Genomic DNA, 20757 nt, shown 5'->3' on the forward strand with positions numbered 1-20757 from the left:
TGTTCGGGTCAAATTTATTAAGGCAGGATCAACGTTTTTGACATCACAAAGCCATGATATGCAATTTTATTATTAGAGCTGAGCAAGTGATATAGACATTGGGACGACCGATAAAGATGCATTATACATCTTATACAATATATTGTCATGTTTCTCAGTAAGTGCAGAAACCAAAAGACAGACTGTATACCCTGTGGCAGTTCAAGAACTTTTCATAAGGGGGGCCTGCTGACTGACCTAGGCAGGCTAGGGGGGAGGGGTATGCATGTGTTCGGCCTATCAGAAGTTCCTCTGGCAATATAAACAATGCCATAGTCTCTGTTAATATATTCTTTAGTCTGCTTATTCTGCAAGGAACAAAAACAAAAACGGTTACATTTGTTCTAGTGGAAATAATGTCACAGAATCTTTCTTCCTCTTTAGACTTTAGTAAAGTTTAGGAACTTATAAGTTATATTTAGTATGAAGGAACTTCCAATTCACAGCAACAGTGGTCTTAGGTTCTGCTTCAGTTGTTTATAATAACATAATTATTTTATAACGGAAAACCGGTCTAATCTATGTTCTAAAGGGACTGAAATGCTGATTCATGAGCGAAAACATTAAATATTTGGGGGCGTGTCAAAACTGTTAAAGAACATATTGTGCTTGCTATGACTAATATGCTTATATGTTCATGCTCTGCTCTGTAGAAGATTGAAACAACAACATTTTTCTGTTTCAGTAACAGTAAACACTTCCTTTAAGCATGTAAGAAAAGAGAAACATCTATAGCCAAACCTTCATCTCGGCGCTTGCAGACTATGTAAAAGAGGGTATACGTAGACACCCAAATGTTCCGATAATTTATAAAATAAGTCTGACAAATCCGATTTAACATCTTCTGGCACAAATAAGATCAAATGGTTCTATGGAGAACCTGTAAATAGTGTATATACGTTTATTGTTACAAGAAATTCTTGGTGTTCCTAAATGGAATGATAATACTAACAGAAGAAGAAGAAGAATAAGGAAAGCGAGATGGTTATCGAGGCATTTTATTATAATATACAAATAAAATAATTACAAGTGAAAACAACACAGGGTGAAAAACAATAAACATGTATATACAAAAGAATATTTTATCGACATGTATAGATATGAAAAATAGCAAACGATATAAGCTTAATTATATGTAGATAACCACAATAAAAAATATAAATCATACGACATAAAATGATATCATCACGACAAAATATTATTTGACACTTCACGCGTACAAATATATAAATAGAGGCGGTTGAATGAAAAACTTTGAAAAAAATAATTCTGCATTTTAGCACAGTTTGATATTGTGAAATTGAAATGTTGATTAAGTTCTTTGTAGCAGCAATTATAGATGCAATGTACACTCAAATAAAAGCAACAGTAGTATACCGCTGTTCGAAATTCATAAATCGATTGAGAAAAAAACAAATCCGGGTTACAAACTAAAACTGAGGAAAGCACATCAAATATAAGAGGAGAACTACGACACAACAGAAACACAACATTAAAATGTAACACACAAAGAAACGAACTATAATATAACAATGGCCATTTTCCTGACTTGGAACAGGACATTTAAAAAAAATGGTGGGTTGAACCTGGTTTTGTGGCTAGCCAAACCTCCCGCTTCTATGGCAATGTTAAATATAACATTAAAATGACAACATTACATGACAGGACTACAATACAAATAAATGGGAGAACATATAGGACAGAGAAACATACGAATAATAGCTAACAAAAGGTTCCAGGTTTAAAATTTAAGTCGCGCGTTTCGTCCACACAAGAGTAACCAGTGACGCTCAGATAAAAAAAGTTCGAAAGCCAAAACAAGTACAAAGTTAAAGAGCATTGAGGACCAAAAGTTCCAAAAAATTGTGCCAAATACGGCTAAGGTTATATGTCTGGGATAAGAAAATCCTTAGTATTTAGAATAATTCATACTTTTGCAAACAGTAAATTTATACAAATGACTATATAATAGATATACATGATAACACCGAAGTGGTGACTAACTACAGAATAAAAACGGATACATAAAACAACATAAACCAGCACATAAAAATTCACAGCCGAGTAAGCCAAAGAGATCAACGCAAACAAAAAAGGTGACGTCACGTTTGAATTTCTGAAATATCCCCAAAATAGGACAGAATTAGGATAGAATTCAAGATTTGGTTTAAAATACTCATATAACATTTTTATTAATAACAATGAAAATTACAATACTAATTAATATAAAATGTGGTAGTAATTAGATAATTAATAGTATTATATAGCTATGTCGGTGTTTCTTCTAAATCAACTGTAAACCAAATATATCGTATAAATTTAGTTGACCCCAACTAAAATCTAATTAATGAACTGGGTAATTAATTATCTTTACCATAACACACGAATACAACAGAAAAAAAAAATAAGATTCACAACTACAAATGATAAGATATTTGACAAAGTCCGATGAGAATAACAAATATAACATCAAAACTAAATACATGCATTTTGGTTGGAAAAGTACCGTGACACGTCTTATAGCAATGCGAATTCACACTCAGCAAAACAGTTACAATCGGGAATAAGTCACGTTCGGTAATTAAAAGATCAGACGACGAAATGTCAAACCACAATCTAACATGTCAACAAAATTTCCTTAATTAGTTTGGACAAAGACACATCGTATGGATCGACCAATTCGTGATGGTGTCCGTAAAATTTACGGAGTGTCATTTTTAATTTGTCCTCCTCATAACTTTGTTGGAGAAGATGTTCTTCTGTTCCGTAAAAAAAATAACCACAGGGTGCAGGAATTTAGAGGAGGCGAACAAAGAGAACACAAGCAAAATACAATGATAATAAAAAATATATTATTAACATCCCGTGTTTTTATTTCATTCTGCATGCATTTAATTTCAGTTTTCAAAAATACTTCTTTTTCTGTCAAATCTGTCACAAAAATCCGGATATATCTTACAATCAAATTGTATTACTTGGAAGTGGTTTTATACAGGTCTAATATATGCGAAATGTGTTTTTCCTCGGATTGTTATTTCAATGATCGCTATTTGTGAAGCAATACTTGGTAATCTCAAAGACATATATACACATGTGTATATATGTCTCTGGTAATCTTTTATGAATATGTAAAGCCCGAGGTGTAGCCGAGGGTTTCAAATGTTCATAAATCATGACCTATTATTGTCTCAACATATTCACACCTTCAAGTGACATTAAAAAAATCATCTTTTCTAATTGTAATAATAACCAAATCTTCATATGAGTTCGTTGAAGCATGGGAACACAGTTAATAAAAGAAAGTAAATTATATTAAATGGGCAACTACAAATGTATGTAATAGGCTAGCACTGAGATAGTTTTGTGATGACTCATATGTTTGATTTTTGTATGTTTGCATATAGTCCTGACTCCAGGTTAGGGAAATCGTATTACAAAAATTTTAATGTTGAAATTGGAAGGATGGAAATTCTATGTCTTATTTGATTAATAAAAAGATGCATACAAATCGCTTATATCGGCCCAAGTAAAAGAAATCGATCGGGAATTTAGTCAGTGGTAAACATGAATATGACACTTATGTTTTGATTTTTTCCCTGAACTTTGATATTGATATGAATATATCTGTTCAAAGCTCTGATAGGGGCAATGCACCGTGATATTTTTTAGAAATTCGATTTATAAATATCAAAAAATGATTTTGTAATACCTAATAAATAATTTTTTAATTTTAATAAATGATTTTTTAGTATTGATAAATGATTTTTTAATATTAATAAATTATTTTTTAATATTAATAAATAAGGAATTAATTCCACAACGGCTTGCAATAGGATTGTTAAAAATGGAGGGTTGTCTGCTGCAGGGAAAAGTTCATTTTTTAATTGATCTCTAGAGTTGTCAACATACATGTACGTGGTTTCCTTGTAAGATTGAATATCAATAACAAGTTTTTTGTTGACGTCTATGTTAGATTTTTTTGTATGTTGTTTGAATTTTTTAGTCAGTTGTGTCTGATAAAACCAGCTTAGACCTACAATCTTCTTCGAAAAATGATTGTGACAAGTCAAGAATATATGACAGTTAGTTTTTTTTCACTTCTCCTGCTGTTTATAACGTTTGATTTTGTCCGTTTTTATGGACTTCCCCTTTTTTATTCAACTTGAAGTTCGAAATTTCTGTTACACTTTTTTCAATATTGGTTTGTCAACTTAGAAATCGTACCAGTTTTGCAAAAAGAATCCGACATCATTGGGACTTGTTAGAGTTTTTTTGCTTAAAGCAATACATTTCGAAATATATGCATTTCGAAATAAAGGTAAATAAAAAAAAAACATCAATGTCTTTTCCTTGTCTTAAAATATTACGTATTTAATCCAACAAAAACGAATGTCCATTTCCAAATTTAAACGAAAATAAAAGTAAAGGCAAATAAAAATGTTTTACTAGAATATTTTCCTAAATAATAAATTTTAAGAATACACGAAGTAGTTTTTTTTCTATAAATTGTTCTAACGTTTCACTCTAACTAATTTCTCTTTCAGAATTCCAAAACTTTCAAACACATTCATAATTTGCTGTTTGAAATGTTTTTTCTGCTCGCGAACAAGCATCTTTTTGAAAATCTAAGCCTTTTTCTCTCACGAAAATGATGATATCTTCATCACTTCTACCTTCCATATGTTCAGTAAAACACACAAAAAGCTCATCAAATGCAGGTATAGTTCCGTCTTTGCTGAAATAAAAAAAAAATACAAATAAAATCATCAACTAGCTAAAAAATACCATTAAACAAGAAAAAAATACCACACCTGGACCATGTACCATCAATACTAAATGACTGTATTGAACATAAATCATTTCGTTTAATCTTTCAACCTAAAGTTGCTAACTTTAACGTCATTTTGTCTCCTCTATTGGAGAGTTGTCTCATTATCAGTCATATCACATCTTCTACTTTCTATCATGTATGACGTTATAGATTGATACAGGGAAGCGTTCGATTACTTTCAAATGTAATCAATTAAAGTACAATAACTTTGCTAATTTAATGTAATTGATAGCATTACAATTACACCTAAATTGAAATGAAATCGATTACATTAGATTACTTTTCTTTAAAGTAATCATGAACTTTGAATTACTTATGATAACATTTTATATTGTAATATTGAAGAATTTCTTATAAACTTTTAATCCTCACGGAAACGCTAGTTTTTATGATCTTTTTTATATTCTTAATTGGTTCATCTGATTAGGAATTCAGACAACTACATGTAGGTGCAGTGTAAAAAGTAAAGTTTGATAGCATTTACAAGTGTTCTTTTCTGTACAAAAGATATAACATTGTTTTTCTAAAAATTTTAGCCAACTTCCCGATTAACAAAAAACCTGAGCAAATAATGAAAAATCAATTAAGCATAGTTGTATTGTCTGTTTGTATATAAATGACAAATCCACATGTTTTTACAGGTGTTAATCACTACTTCCATTCAAAAGATGAGCTTTGGTATCAAAAGTTAATTTTCTTAATTGCCTTATCAATAGAGTTCTAGGTTGACAATTTTTATTATGTTTATAATTTTTTGGAAAAATTCAATACTTGTTACAGGTAGAAAGCAAATATCAACATTATTATGGAAAATCAAATTTGTACAAAATGTAAAAAAAAAAAATGGTTCTAAATCATTATTCATTAAGTGGTTTCATTTATGTCGACCAGCAAAGTCAAATGGGAACGAAATGTTTATGCTATTGAATTTCCATGTAGATATACATGTACTAAAATATTGTGTAAACTTGAATAAGAGTTACTATTAGAAGTGTTTCATCAACATAATCAAGGAACAAAAAATATCCATCATTGTGAACACTAGTTTGATAATTTTTAGTTCATGATTCACACCTTTTTATTTTTATATTGTCTTTCAAAAACATTTTTTTATATACAAAACTTGTAATCAACTATCTTAAAATAATCTAAAAGTAATCATTTATACACTTACTTATCAAACTGTAATCGATTACATTACGATTACTTGTAATTACAAATTGCATAATCACTGGTTACATGAAATTACATTGCAAACTATAATCGATTACAGCTGATTACGATTACTGATTTTGATTACCCCATGCCTGGTTGGATTTAGTGTCCCTTTTTAATAGTAAAAACCACTTGATTATTTTAAAGTAATCTATCAGGTCTAGATAAGTAAACACACACATTTTTCCTTTTCAAAAGAGATACATAATATATGAAAACTTTACTATAGGAACATTATATCCTATTTGACAAACCGTGTTAAAAGACCCATTACTCATTAATATAGTAGGTTAAATTTATATTAAAAAGACAACTCAATATTCCTTCACAGGGGTTTTCTTACATAAAAAATATTAAGATTTGAATGACATGGTACATTGACATTTATTTAAAACACCTTTGTTAGTTGCTTTCAAGATAGAATAAGCAGATTTGTTTGCTATATATCAAGGTGGTGAAATGGGCACTAGCTAAGAGATATTTAAAAAAAATAGATAAGATTTTGTTTGTTTCAATCATTAATAAAAGTTAAATATTGAATTAATAAATTAATTTAAGCAGTCAATTTGGTTCAATTTTGTCAAAATAAGTAAAGAAACACCGGTGATGAATTATTCACTTGCAAATGAATAATTTTACCTCATTTTATCCGTATTCATGTGACCTTCAATTGAACTCATTACCCAGATATTGGTTACGCATGTATAAGTCGTGTTAAGCCATCAAAAGGAAAATAATTTCATCATTGAAAGTGAAACAAATGTGAACCATTTCGTTGACTGATTAGATAAAAAAAAACCTGTTTTATACAGGTAAAAACGATAACTAACTTAACCTTAACTCGAATCCAAACACGAGCTCGCTATTTATTTATATATATGTTAATGTTTTTATCGGGTAATGTGACAATCAGCAGTCTTCGGAGGTCATCTTGATAGTTATTAGATGGTGTCTAGACTGAAATACACTCGAAATTCTGATAAATCATATCGGATACATGCATTTTTAATTGTTTATTTCAGACTTATTGTAATTTGGATAAACATTTTAGTATGTTATAAATCAAATATGAGAATTTGAATCAAATCAATGAACATGAATTTGACAGCTAGTGCTCCTTAAAGGATTAAAAAAAAATCACACGTTTCAAAAGATTTTTTTTCTTATCAGACTATACCGTTGTTTATTCTCTTGTATGTTTTGGTGCTATTTAATCAATGAAAATATAGCTGAGGTTTCTGTCCAGGTGTAATGTGATGATAATGAGAAGAGTTGTATTGTGTTCTTTAGCTACACTTCATTTTTTTTGTAGACATGAATAATGATAGAGATTGGATAGAGGTATAGGAGGAGGGTTGAGATCTTACATGTTTAACCCCGCCGCATTTTTGCGCCTGTCCAAAGTCAGGAACGTCTGGCCTTTGTAAGTCTTGTATGTTTTTTCATTTTAGTTCATTTATATATTTTGGAGGTTAGTGTGACGTCCATTTTAAGTGAACAAGTACACAATTTTATATAGGGGCCAGCTTCGGGTGCGGAATTTTCTCGCTACATTAAAGACCGATTGATGGCCTTCTGCCGTTGTCTCCTCTTTGGTCAATTTGTTGTCTCTTTGACATATTCCCCATTTCCATTCTCAATTTTATGATAATATAATATCAAAATCAAACGCACCTGCATCGAAAATATTCCAAGTATGTTTGACCAGTTTTTGATTCTGTAATGCCCATGAACATATATTCAATACAGCCAAAAAAACCATTGGCGATTGTTTACTTTTGTAAAGATCCGTAAGAGGTCTGAAATTTCTGAAATAAAAAATGTGCATAAAGAAATAAAGCAATTTGTTACTTTTAGCTTCATTGGATCTCAACAGATATTGAATAAAGAAAATGTTCTAAATGCTTTATTGTATTCCAGCCTATATGCAAAACATGCATAGCATTTGGCTTGTTGCATCATTGCACATTTAAAAAAGCCTACAGATACCAAACTGTCATTCAAAAATCATAAATCGAGACAAACTGACAGCAGCTGCAAAAAAAAAAAAAAAATGTTTGTTACTACTTATTATTTGTTTTTACATTGAATTGAAAACAAATTTTGATGGATTGGTCTCTTACTAAATGAACAAAAACGCTTGGAAATGATTATTCACCTTTCTAAATCCATTCGGAACATATATAAAAAGTGTAGCCTTAATATACTTAAAGCTTAATCAAAACTAACAATTAAGAATTCTGAACCTTAATCAGTATCGGGAATCTTTCTTAGTTCAAAGATAAGCTTTTTGAACAGGTTTTGTATCTTGCATCTTGCATTTTTGAAACTGCTGTTTCAAATTACAGTCTGACTGTTTGCTCTAATTCCGTAAAAAAGAATAATAATGGAAAGCATCAGGGGAAAACAATCTAAGAAGGGGGAGAATTTCCGACAAATTCTAGATTATCGTAATATCTAAATCATATAGTTTGCCAACTGCCAAGCAAGGACCGAAGCTCTTAAACTCGGCAATCAAAAACGCAGAACTTTGGGAATGTCCAAAAAACCGACAACCTTGCTTCGGAAGTTGATAGTTTGCATCAAATACTAACCATCTGTGTAGAGGCAAAAACCGTCAGTTATTTGTTTGAAATCAGTGCTGTCATATCATTAAGCGTTTCATTTGAAAACAATCCTCATAAATCATGCTCACAAAGCATTGTACTACTGCAGGTGTATTGCTAAAACAATGCATTAAACAGTCTTATCTACGAAATAATTAGTTCTTTCAAACTTACCAATAACATATGTTTTCAATCGTATTTCAGTTGTGTTTAGTTGTTGTGTTTTGCTTTATGTCATACAAACTATGAAAATAAAAACGACATGTCTAGTGCACTGTTATATATTTATCTTTTTAAAAGGCTTCGAGCTTATCTTACGCAGGAAATAATATGTTTGAAAACTTTATACCACATTTTTGATTAATTATATCATATTGGTTTTTTAACGACACTGAAAAGACATAAAAATTGACAATAAATCCCTAAATGACTAAACTCATTTCATGTTATGTTTGTTTGTTATTTGTTTAGTTTTGGGTTGAGAGATAAATAGATTGAAGGAGTTTAATGTTTGAGTTGATGTTAATCTAACCATTATGTAACAGGACTTAAAATATTTCAATCTTTTATTGACTGATTTCAACATACTTAAATAAAATACAAAAATAAGTAACCAATGGACGTGGTTGTTAAACATGACATATGCTTTTTTGTGCTTCCTTTTTTAAACATTTGTTTGTTTTTGTTCTGATTGAGATATTGACACGGTGATGACTGCTGTACCCCTATTTTGACAATTTTACCTATTATGTCTGTTTTGTTCACGCATCGTTGTCAATCTATTGGAATTTGATTTGACTGTCATATAAGTGAGAGGTTTAGCGCTATAAAACAAGGTTCAATCCACCATTTTCTACATAAGAAAATGCCTGTACCAAGTCAGGAATATGACAGTTGTTGTTCATTCGTTTGATGTGTTTTATCTTTTGATTTTGCCATTTGATTAGGGATTCTCCGTTTTGAATTTTCACCGGAGTTCAGTATTTTTGTGGTTTTACTTTTTGCTTGCATGAAGATGTGGTTTGTTTACATTGCATATATATTGATAAAGGAATACCTGCACATTAGTTCCATTGCAGCTTCAAGTATTCCCAGGTAATCACCTGGCGCTAATTCTTGCACTAACGTGTTGAACAGAGTTCTCTCTTGGATTGCGCAATCTTTTTCACACAGTTTTCAAGTTCTGGGCATTGTCCTAGCCTATAAAATCCATGCACGGTATAGGGGGAGGGTTGAGATCTCATAAACATGTTTAACCCCGCCGCATTTTTGCGCCTGTCCCAAGTCAGGAGCCTCTAGCCTTTGTCATCCTTGTATTATTTTTAATTTTAGTTTCTTGTGTACAATTTGGAGTTTAGTATGGCGTTCATTATCACTGAACTAGTATATATATTTGTTTAGGGGCCAGCTGAAGGACGCCTCCGGGTGCGGGAATTTCTCGCTGCATTGAAGACCTGTTGGTGACCTTCTGCTGTTGTCTGTTCTGTGGTCGGGTTGTTGTCTCTTTGACACATTCCCCATTTCCATTCTCAATTTTACCCTACTTACGAACATTATTATGATAGTCACTACAACTGAAAAAAGAGAATGATGAGACATCAATAGTTGTTCGTGTTCAACAGAAGAATTTCTACAAATATTATCAATATCAATCCGAGGTTATGAAAATGATAATATTATTGCAAAAGAGTCTTGTCTATGGTCGATATACGAGCAGCTAGGTTTAGCCGTGAGTATCATAAGCAAAATAGTGATAATAGTATCATATCTATTTATGCTCCTATTACTTGTCCAGATATGTCTGTACTGCAGGTTCTTTTTTTATTTATTTACTAGTTACAAATTAACGTTTGTATTAGGTTTGCATGATTTTCAAAACATTTTGTCAAATATAAACACCTTGGGGCAATAAACTTTGTATCCTTAGTGTTCTTGTCACATATTGTTTTTTTTATAAACTAGTACTTCACATACAACAACATGAGCAACACGGCGGGTGCCTCATGTGGAGCAGGATCTGCTTACCCTTCCGGAGCACCTGAGATCACCCCAGTTTTGGTGGTGTGCGTGTTGCTTAGTTTTAAGTTTTATATGTTGTGTCTGTCTTTTTCTTATTTAGCCATAGCGTTGTCAGTTTATTTTCGATCTATGAGTATGCATGACCTCTGGTATCTTTCGCCTCTCATTTACATCAAGTAATGATTTGTTGAATTCAGTTGTTTATATCAATACTCTAAATATACCAATAGATATCAACGTATAAAATTAAGTATTAATTGTTGCAAAAAGATTTGAAGTTGCTAAATTATATCAACCTACACAGCTTTATCTAACTTCTGAATAACTTATTATCCAGATATAAACGAATAATTTCTTTGAATTTGGCAAAAACATTACAATATTGTATGGAAATTGTCTTCAATGTGTAGCGCTGATGACTATATTTTACATGCAATATATTGTCAATACACAATAGTTATTTACAAGAGAGAGGCTGAAAAAACCAAAGGTACATTCAAACTCAGACGAAAACAAAATGACAATGCCATGGTAAATTACGAAAAAGCGCAAACAAGACAGCAATATTCAAAACACAACTTAGGAAACTTAAGACTAAGCAACAATAACCCCATCAAAAACAGGGGGTAATCCAAAGTGATTTTTGTATCGTCTTTTTTTTAATTTTATTTCAAAAGGGAATCCTGACATACATGTTTATCTATTCGATATTTATGTTTATTTCTTATCTGTCAACTTATTCATGTTACAACGTTATAACAGCTTTTTGTAATTAGTTTTAACAGTATAAATGATTAATTTTCCAAAAGTTCGTTAAAACCATATAGAAATTAGAATAAATTGGGTTGATACAAGCCCAACGATAACCAATTCAAACGCAATATGAGTAACCGCCAATGTTGTAATCTCAAATCTATTTCAAACACGATATTACTATACTCACACTAAACACCCACACATTTCAACATCATGTCCTGTAATTGTCTTTAACCTTGTAAACCTGCAAGAAAATAAAATGTGTTTTAAAAATACCTTTATATCAAAACCAACATGTAAATAACACGCCACCGAGGGTTTCCCGAGCTACTACAAATCATAGCTTCTCCCAATTCGTTTTAAACATTTATATGTTACAAATCCTAAGGGAAAGTGTCAATAGAGCATTTTACCTAACTTCTAAAGGTCCCTTTTGACCAAATAGCTACATTAGTACTACCATTTAACAAACGTCGTACTCTTTAGTTCATTCCGGACAAAAAAATGTTTAGGCATAAGTGTTCCTGGTACAGGTAGACCCAGAAAGAAACGCATTTGCCGCATGTGATTTATTAAGTGTTCTTTCGTTTGTTAATAGCTCACTATTTCCGCCAATTACAGCTCATGTAACAAAACGGAGTTTATTAAATCTCTTTTAGTTTAAGGGATTGTGTAAAATCTCTGAAATGGTTACTTCAGTGTTTTGTGAATACTGTAATTATTGCTAGTATTTTATCAGGCATTTAACACTACATTTTCATTAAAATGCAATTTTTTTCTAGAGTAACATGTCTGAACTATTATCGTTTTCAACAAACATTACCACTTAACAATTTTCGGTGATAATTTAAAAAGGTATGCGTTCTTGTTTTTGAGAAAAAAAGTTTTGACGACATCATTTGTACAATAATTGCCCTATTTTATGTTGCGCTCACATTTATTTCATTCACAATTATTGTGTAAGAACATCATCTTAATAAACTTAATCTGTTTTACCCTTCAGAGCACATGTGACCATCCCCGTTTTTTTGTGGGGTTCTTGTTGTTCAGTCTTTGGTTTTCTATGATATGTTTTGTAGACTGTTGTTTGTATTTATTTGCAATGGCGTTGTCAGATTAATTTTCCAAAAGTTCGTTAAAACCATATAGAAATTAAAATAACTTGGATTAATGGTCCGAGTACACAGTTATTGTGTAGTGCATTTCTTTTAGACAATAAATGGAAATAAAAAAAATGCCACCTGCGCTTTCTCAATAATATTTTTTACAGTGTGTTGTACTACTTTTGGGACAAATTACATCAAAATTATAGAAAACTTCATCGGCTCTAACTCAAAATATGGATAATTTTATGTGAAGGGGGTCTTGAAATCTTTTGACAGCTTCCGAAATGCTAATTTTTTAAACTTTTCCAGCTGGACCAAATCACTACTTTATTTTAAAATTCACGAATCAATTTTTTTTTACAGTGTAATTTTATCCCCCTACTTGCTATTTGAGGCATAAAACATGAAGAAATAAATTTGAAAGGGGTATAAAAAAATTGGCAAGTAACACACTGTCCACACTAAGGACTATATTCGTGGACAACGAAAATCAAAAGATGATAACTGTGTACTCGGACCTAATAGGATAGAAAAAGTTGACCAATCTTTATAAAACTTTGTATGACTAAAGCTTAATAAATTATGAGATTGCTTACAAAGTTTTATGGCAATAGGATATATATTATAGACAGTATGATAAATTCTATGTGTTAAAATTTGACGTTTAAATTTAAAAATTTCAACTATCAACATTTGGGGCTTTAAAAATCAAAATATTGCAAAAAAATACTTTATAAATGCCTTTATATATAATATATCATGTATTAAAAGCAATAAAATACTCATTTGATTTATCAGACTTAGCATAATTATTCAAAATCAAATTTGTATGAGCCTGTGCCTAAAAATGGAGATTTTCAAATGAAGGGGGGGGGGGGCTTACAAATGTACATGAAGATGTAATATTTTCCAGCAATTTTAAATTTGTGAAGTTTTTTGGTTATAAATAATCCTTATATATGTATTTAATGTACTTTAATTGGAAAGAAAAATTACAAATAGCTAATAACATATTAGTTTAAAAGGGTCTTAGGCCAAGTTATACTGAAAATAATTTAGGGTCAATTTAGGCCGTAGCACATATTTACATTAAAAAATGCATACTGAAGCTATAGGAAATAAACATTTGTGTCTTTTTCATCATTTCTGTACTCAGGTGAAATGATACAATAAATCTGAGCACAAAAAGACTCTTGCATTCAACTTTTTTTGCAGACAGTATGGTCTGATACAAAGATTTTTCACTTTTTAGTGAAAAACTTGCATGCAATTTTAGTCTCAACAGGCTTATATTTGAACTACTTGCTATCCTACAGAAAAAAAGAAAGATATTATGTGAAATGAAACAGGTACAAAAGACATTGTAAAGTGTTTTTTATACAAAGTTAGTGAGGTCTTTATTATGGACTTCAACTTTTATATACCAAGCTCCTCACATTTAACTTGATCCTAACAGGGCGTTAGACGAGGGTCATTTATACAACACATTGTGCACATATTGTCTGAAATAATCTTCTTTTCGGTAGATTCAGAGTCCACAAATGAGTAAAACAACTGGATTAAAGCATAGCAGCACAAGTATTGACACATGAAAACATGTCAGATAGAAAGTCAGAATGCCACTTTAGCATCAAAATTGAAAAAGCTATGAAATGCTTATTTTGACCATATAAAGCCAAAATTTGTCATTTTTGCAGAATTTCTATCAAATAAAAGTTTAAATCCTTTAGTTTAATGCTATTTGACAAATTGACACCATTAAATCATTCAGGGAAGTTGCCAAAGTACAGATTCTATATTTACTGATTTCACCTCTTAGGTCCGAGTACACAGTTATTTCGTAGTGCATCTTCTTCAATAAATGGAAATAAAAAAATCCCACCTGCGCTTTCTCAATAATATTTTTACAGTGTGTTGTACTACTTTTGGGACAAATTACATCAAAATTATAGAAAACTTCATCGGCTCTAACTCAAAATATAGGTAATTTTATGTTAAGGGGGTCTTCAAATCTTTCGACAGCTTCCGAAATGCTAATTTTTAACCTTTTCCAGCTAGACCAAATCACAACTTTATTTTAAGATTCATGAATCAAATTTTTTTACAGTGTAATTGTATCCCCCTACTTGCTATTTGAGGCATAAAACATGAAGAAATAAATTTGGAAGGGGTATAAAAAAAATTGGCAAGTAACACACTGTCCACACTAGGGACTATATTCGTGGACAACGAAAATCAAAGGACGATAACTGTGTACTCGGACCTAATGCAAAACAAACGATAACTAATTGAAACGCCATGTAGGTTTGTGAAACGGGTTAGAGTTAGGGTTCGACTTATGAGTTTGAATGACTTTTTGGTTACTTTCGCCTCTCTTTTAAAAACTTTGAGCAACTAGATTGAAAGATGCTAAAAGATATTAACCGTAACACAGCCTACCATTTTAAATTCAACTTTTTGCTGGTTATTGGCTTAACGAGTATGCCATATAGGTTTGTGAATTTTTGTTTTAGAAAAACAAAAGTATTGAGTTTTAATTGATGACACAAATAGATTTCATCACTGCAACAAGTGTGTTACGTATTTTCTCGACTCGAGACAGTTATATTTTAATATTAAAAGCGAGAGGCTTGCCGAGCTTTTTAATATTTCAATTATACTGATGAGAGTGGAGAAATATCGTGATACACGAGTTATAGTGGTAGAATTTGTTCTTTAATGCAATTTTATTTGTTTATTTTATAATGATTTTTATCCTTCCTTTTCAGAGATTTACAGAAAATCGTGTTCTTTGTACATGATGTCATCAGGCATGGTTGCCTTTTTTCAAGACGTCAGATTAGGAAATTCAGAAGAAATCAAGAAAAATTTAACGTCATTATTTCAACCAATCATTTGATGAGAACAGATATTTCACAAGTGACAGGAAATATGTTCCAAACAACACTCAGGAAAATGTGAAAAAAACCAAAAAATTAGATTCACACTTTGAAAAACAAAGAAAAAGGAACATGTTTCATTTTGCTCTTCTGAAACATTGAATTCCTTTGTAATGGTTCAAAATGGCCACCGTTGCCATGAAAAAGTAAAACTGAAAAAAATCCAAGTGAAAAAAAATATCGATGAGTTTGAACGCTCCTTTGTTATCTGTCACTTCTCTTTCACTTGTTACATTTGTTGATAATCTATGAATTGTAAGTTTTTTCGGAATATTTTCCATTTTTAACTTTACCTTGATGTTTGGTATTTTTTCATGCTAATTTACCCATCCCGCAGTTAAGTAATTTTTAGTTTGAATTCATAAATCGAAATCATTACACAATGTTTCAACTAGAGGCCTGTTAGTACTTTAAGATTGGTCATTACTTGATCAATATCATGGGATCCTGGTAAAACCTCTTTGCGCATGTAAGTAAACTGTCGACCAATGAGGCAGGATCATATGTTTTTTGAATAACAGCTAAATATTCTAAGGAAGATTACCCATCATTCAAAATTGTTTTACTTTAATCATACTACCATGACTACAATGTAAGTAATTTACATTATTACGCAGTTTTGAATATATGCTGTCGAATGATTTAAGAAATAAATTGAAAAGAACTTATGAGTTGAGAATATAGAATAGTCACAAACATGTTTTTGTACGTGTTGACTGCTTCCAAATGTCGGTTTTTGTTGAATTGACGTTTATATTATATATCTCTCTTTATATACAATTACGGTTATTTAATTTGTTTAAATAAGGTTGTAAGCACTCTATACTAATTCTTTAATCAACATATATATATTTCCATTCTCAAATTTATATACATACATATTATTTTTTTGCTTAATTATATGAGTCTGATTAAATATTATGATTTTTTTTTCGCACAATCGATTAATGACTATTGAACAGCGGTCTACTACTGTTGCTTTTGTTTATGCTAACAACAATGACTAGCCACTATATAAAAAATAAGTGTTGATTTTTATTTAACTCATTGAAAGATAGTATAAATATATTTATAAATAGATATGGCTTTGAAACGGGACAGGGGGATTGAAACAGATTTTTTCGCTGACGGGTTATTCGTTTCGATAGCATGTATTGTCCCTGCAATGAATATATTCACCATGGCCATCAACTCCATAAAATTTGATTGTGATTGAAAGTTTATGGCATCAGTTTAGATGGTGCGTTTACCAACTTAAATCAGTACCATGCAATGACCACACAATGCGCTGTATTTAATATTTTCATATCATTAAAATGGAATTCTTGACTACAATGTTTTAATCAAACGTCTGTGAACGGATTTTTGAGAAAGTAAGCAATACAATTTTTTTATATAAATCCGTCTTCTGAAAAACACTCATGTATAGTAATAATACGACTTATCAACAGTGAAAGTTACAACAACCCGACCAGTTAAATGCCCACAATGTGTCTTCAACTCAGCTAGAAAACCCCGCAAACAGCGAACCAAAATAAAAACAAAACAAAACAAAACAAAACACGCACACACACACAAAACTAACAAAGGGGACAGGCGCAAGAAAAGAGAGGGACGAAAGATACCAGAGGGACAGTCAAACTCATAGATCGAAAACAAACTGACAACGCCATGACCAAAAATAAAAAGACAAACACACAAATAATAGTACAGATGACACAACATAGAAAACTAAAGACTAAGCAACACGAACCCCACCAAAAACTGGGGGTGATCTCAGGTGCTCCGGAAGGGTAAGCAGATCCTGCTCCACATGTGGTACCCATCGTGTTGCTTATGTTATTACAAATCCGGTAAATAGTCTAATTCGGTAAGTCACATTCGTGAAAAGGGAAGGGTATTGTAGTTACGACATAGGAACATATCCGATATCAACCAACTCGTGATGGCGTCCGTAAAATTTACGAAGGGATGATTTCAACTTCACCATTTGGAACTCTTGGCTTAATAGCTTCCTTGTGAGCAGCAATCCTCTATCAAGGAAATCATGATAGGAAACACAAGCCCGGGAATATCGTATCAATTGGGAGATATATACTCCGTATGCAGGCGCTGCTGGAATGTTGCTACATAGAAATGGAAAGTTCACAATTGGGAAGTTGAAATCATCTCTTTTGTCGTAAAGTTTTGTTTTCAACCGACCCTTATTGTCAATTTCTAGATGTAAGTCAAGATATGAGGCAGACTTAACTGTATCTGTAGTATCCTTTATCTCTAGTTCGATTGGATAGATTCGTTCAACATAGTCACCAAATGTGACGGGAATTGAAAATGTTTTGTGAGATCTCTGCTTAGGTTAAATTCAATTGCTGTTTAATAGTTTGAATTAAGACACTTCAAAATCAAATTGTTGAGTTCATCAGGTCGAACAACCCGATTCCGAATTTTCAATCGTCTTATGTAAAAACTTTACATTGATTTGAAGTTATTACACATTTAATTATTACATTTAGTTGATTTCATTATGTTTTACAAGAACTTTTGTGAGCCTGAACTCGAAGTTTTAAACATCGCTCAATATATTTTAGTCTTACCTTTAAAGCACACACATTGAATGACGACAGATCGATTTAGTGAATACGATCGAATGGCTCCTAAACTATATAAAGCATAGACGCTGTCTCGTCATATTTATAATTAGTATTTGGAAATTAATCACTCTAAAAATGATGTGAAACTTTCCATGCAGTATACTTTCTGACAAAATAAGGACCCAGTTGGAACTTGTCGAACTTGGATTCTTTAATTACGAGTTTGCTAAAATATACTTTACCATAATGCATTATACAATATGACGCAATGTTGGCCCTAAGTAAGTCTGAATCATAACACAATCTATAATTTAATAACTACCATATTTGTACAAGTAGTATTTCATTGAGAAACAATATGCAAGTTCTAAAGTCATGTATGATTAAAAGTACCAGGATGCTGTCGTATTAACAGTGTCAGCCAGATTTATAACGATATAGGCCTCACTAAGTAAAACAAATATTTTTATATACATATCTGCGTATGCACATGTTTTAATTTTGACGATGCTCCTGTTGTTCAACATGTAAATAATCTTTATAACAAAATCACACATTTAAATATTTTCAAAAGCGTTCTCATTAGTAGATAGGCTTTAAAGTGAACAAAATTAAAATGACAATATACCGTACAATTTACTTAAAATGCTTTTAATGACAAGTTAGACATTGTATAGCTTGCTATATCTTTCAAAATTAAAAGACGGTCGTCGCAATATCAAGAACAGCTTGAATGATGCATTAAGAACCATATCAAAGTTGGCAAAGATACGTTATTGAGTAAAATATGTGTAATATTGTTCTTACTTTGTTTACAAAGGTATTAAATATCAATATTTATATCTATAAATCGAAATATCGCAAACGATACAATCAAAACCAACACGGTACGTTCTCGGACAAACATAAGGCATATTTGAACATTGAACAAACAAGTACTTAATACTCCATGTACTCCATGTACTCGTCATTGAATTTGCAACTTTAATTTAATTCCTTCTTTAAGAAATGCATAATTTTTAGTTTGTTTCAAAGCAAAAGTTGAGACTTGTGTACCATATCGTATACAATGGATGTTCCCCTACTGGCGTGATATTATTTTCACATTGATGGACACACATTTTATAAAATAACCCATGGTCGCTCGATCTGAAAAAGCTAATTCACACACCATACACGAATTTTGTCAACGTTTCATTCAAATCGAACCCCAAAAAAGATGAGGCACACACCAAGGTCAGGCACCAATTACAACATATTTATATCACGTAAGCAAGTTTTGCATACATATTTGCTATTACTAATAATATAATTATAGTGGTAAAATTCTAAAAGTAGTCAAATCAAAATTTCTTTTATCTGTGGTTTTAAATATTAATAAAATTTATGTCGTGAAAGACCAGTTATATGATAACTCCATTTACATATCAATAACCGTTTAATTGTGTATATAAATCTATAATTGATTTTAGGTTAAAGTAATGTCGTTTAACTGTTTTATACTGGTATCGCATATAGTTTACATGAATTACCTGCAAATTTGCCTTGACTATCTTTACTTATATAGCAAAAATAAAAAAGTTTTTTTTATAATAATATCATCAGTTGTTTTTTGTTTAAACTATTATTGTTAGTTCACTAAACAAGATTAAATGTAGCAGGGTTGAGATCTAAAAACTAATTTTATCCAACCACTTGTTCATGTACCTGTCCCATGTCAGGGATCCTGTAAACTCTCGTCTCATGTCAGGTACTTAAAAGCTTTAAGCATTTTATTACAGAAAGGCTCCAAGAAACATATTAAGCTATAGAGTCAAGTAAAAGTGACAGAAAAAAACAAACGAAGAAAACATGAAATGTTGCTATATAGAAATGTAAAGTTAATGTTTTGTAAGAGGTGAGACTTAAAAATATCGTCTTGTCCTGGTACAAAAAACGTAAAATCACAAAAAAATCAAACTCCGAGAAAAATTCAAAAAGGAAAGTCCCTAATCGAAAGGCAAAATCAAAAGCTCAAACACATCAAACGAATGGATAACAACTGTTATACTCCTGACTTGGTACAGGCATTTTCTTATGTAGAAAATGCTGGATTAAACCTGGTTTTATAGCTAGCTAAACCTCACAATGAATAGCAGTAATTTGCTATTAGAAATACAACTGATTATATTTTGTTTATTTCTTCTCGGAATAAGGAACATGTATCCATATTTGGCAGTAGGGACGACAACCTTTTCCTTCTTTTTTATTTGGTTTTACTTTTTTTGTGGCAACGAACCTATGATTTATTATATGGTGTATACATTTTCGCTTTGATTGATAGACTCGTGCATGCACTTCTCAGATTTCAATGTAGGGTATATTGCCAATACTTAATATTCTAAATGTAAAGGGCTTATTTTTATTGAAAAGTCGAATACAGTATTTTTTTTTTCTTTCCTGGAATGAATTCTTTACAAAATTGTACTATACCCATTTTAGAAGATCAGGTAATATATAAAAATAAGGAGAAGTATATGATTGCCAATGAGAGGACTCACAACTAAAGTTCAAATGAAGTATACGAAAGCAATTATAGGCAAATATATATATTTCTCAGCATTTCTCAGCATTGTATATAAGTAATATTGACCATTCTTAGTGTGACATTATTTA

General features: G+C 31.2%; 2 long non-coding RNA genes across 2 annotated transcripts; both read right to left on the reverse strand.

The window, feature by feature from the left end:
* Positions 1–1021: 1021 nt before the first annotated feature.
* Positions 1022–8735, reverse strand: LOC127716639 (uncharacterized). Its single transcript, XR_007989057.1, has 3 exons — positions 8680–8735; positions 7760–7893; positions 1022–4774 (listed from the first exon to the last, which is right to left on the reverse strand). It is a non-coding gene; the product is annotated as an uncharacterized LOC127716639 (long non-coding RNA).
* A 1493-nt stretch (positions 8736–10228) lies between these two features.
* Positions 10229–18224, reverse strand: LOC127716640 (uncharacterized). Its single transcript, XR_007989058.1, has 3 exons — positions 18106–18224; positions 11654–11710; positions 10229–10265 (listed from the first exon to the last, which is right to left on the reverse strand). It is a non-coding gene; the product is annotated as an uncharacterized LOC127716640 (long non-coding RNA).
* Between the last annotated feature and the right edge of the window lie 2533 nt (positions 18225–20757).

Source organism: Mytilus californianus, unplaced genomic scaffold, assembly GCF_021869535.1.
Source record: "Mytilus californianus isolate M0D057914Y unplaced genomic scaffold, xbMytCali1.0.p SCAF_9, whole genome shotgun sequence".
In the NCBI taxonomy this organism is placed as follows: domain Eukaryota; kingdom Metazoa; phylum Mollusca; class Bivalvia; order Mytilida; family Mytilidae; genus Mytilus; species Mytilus californianus.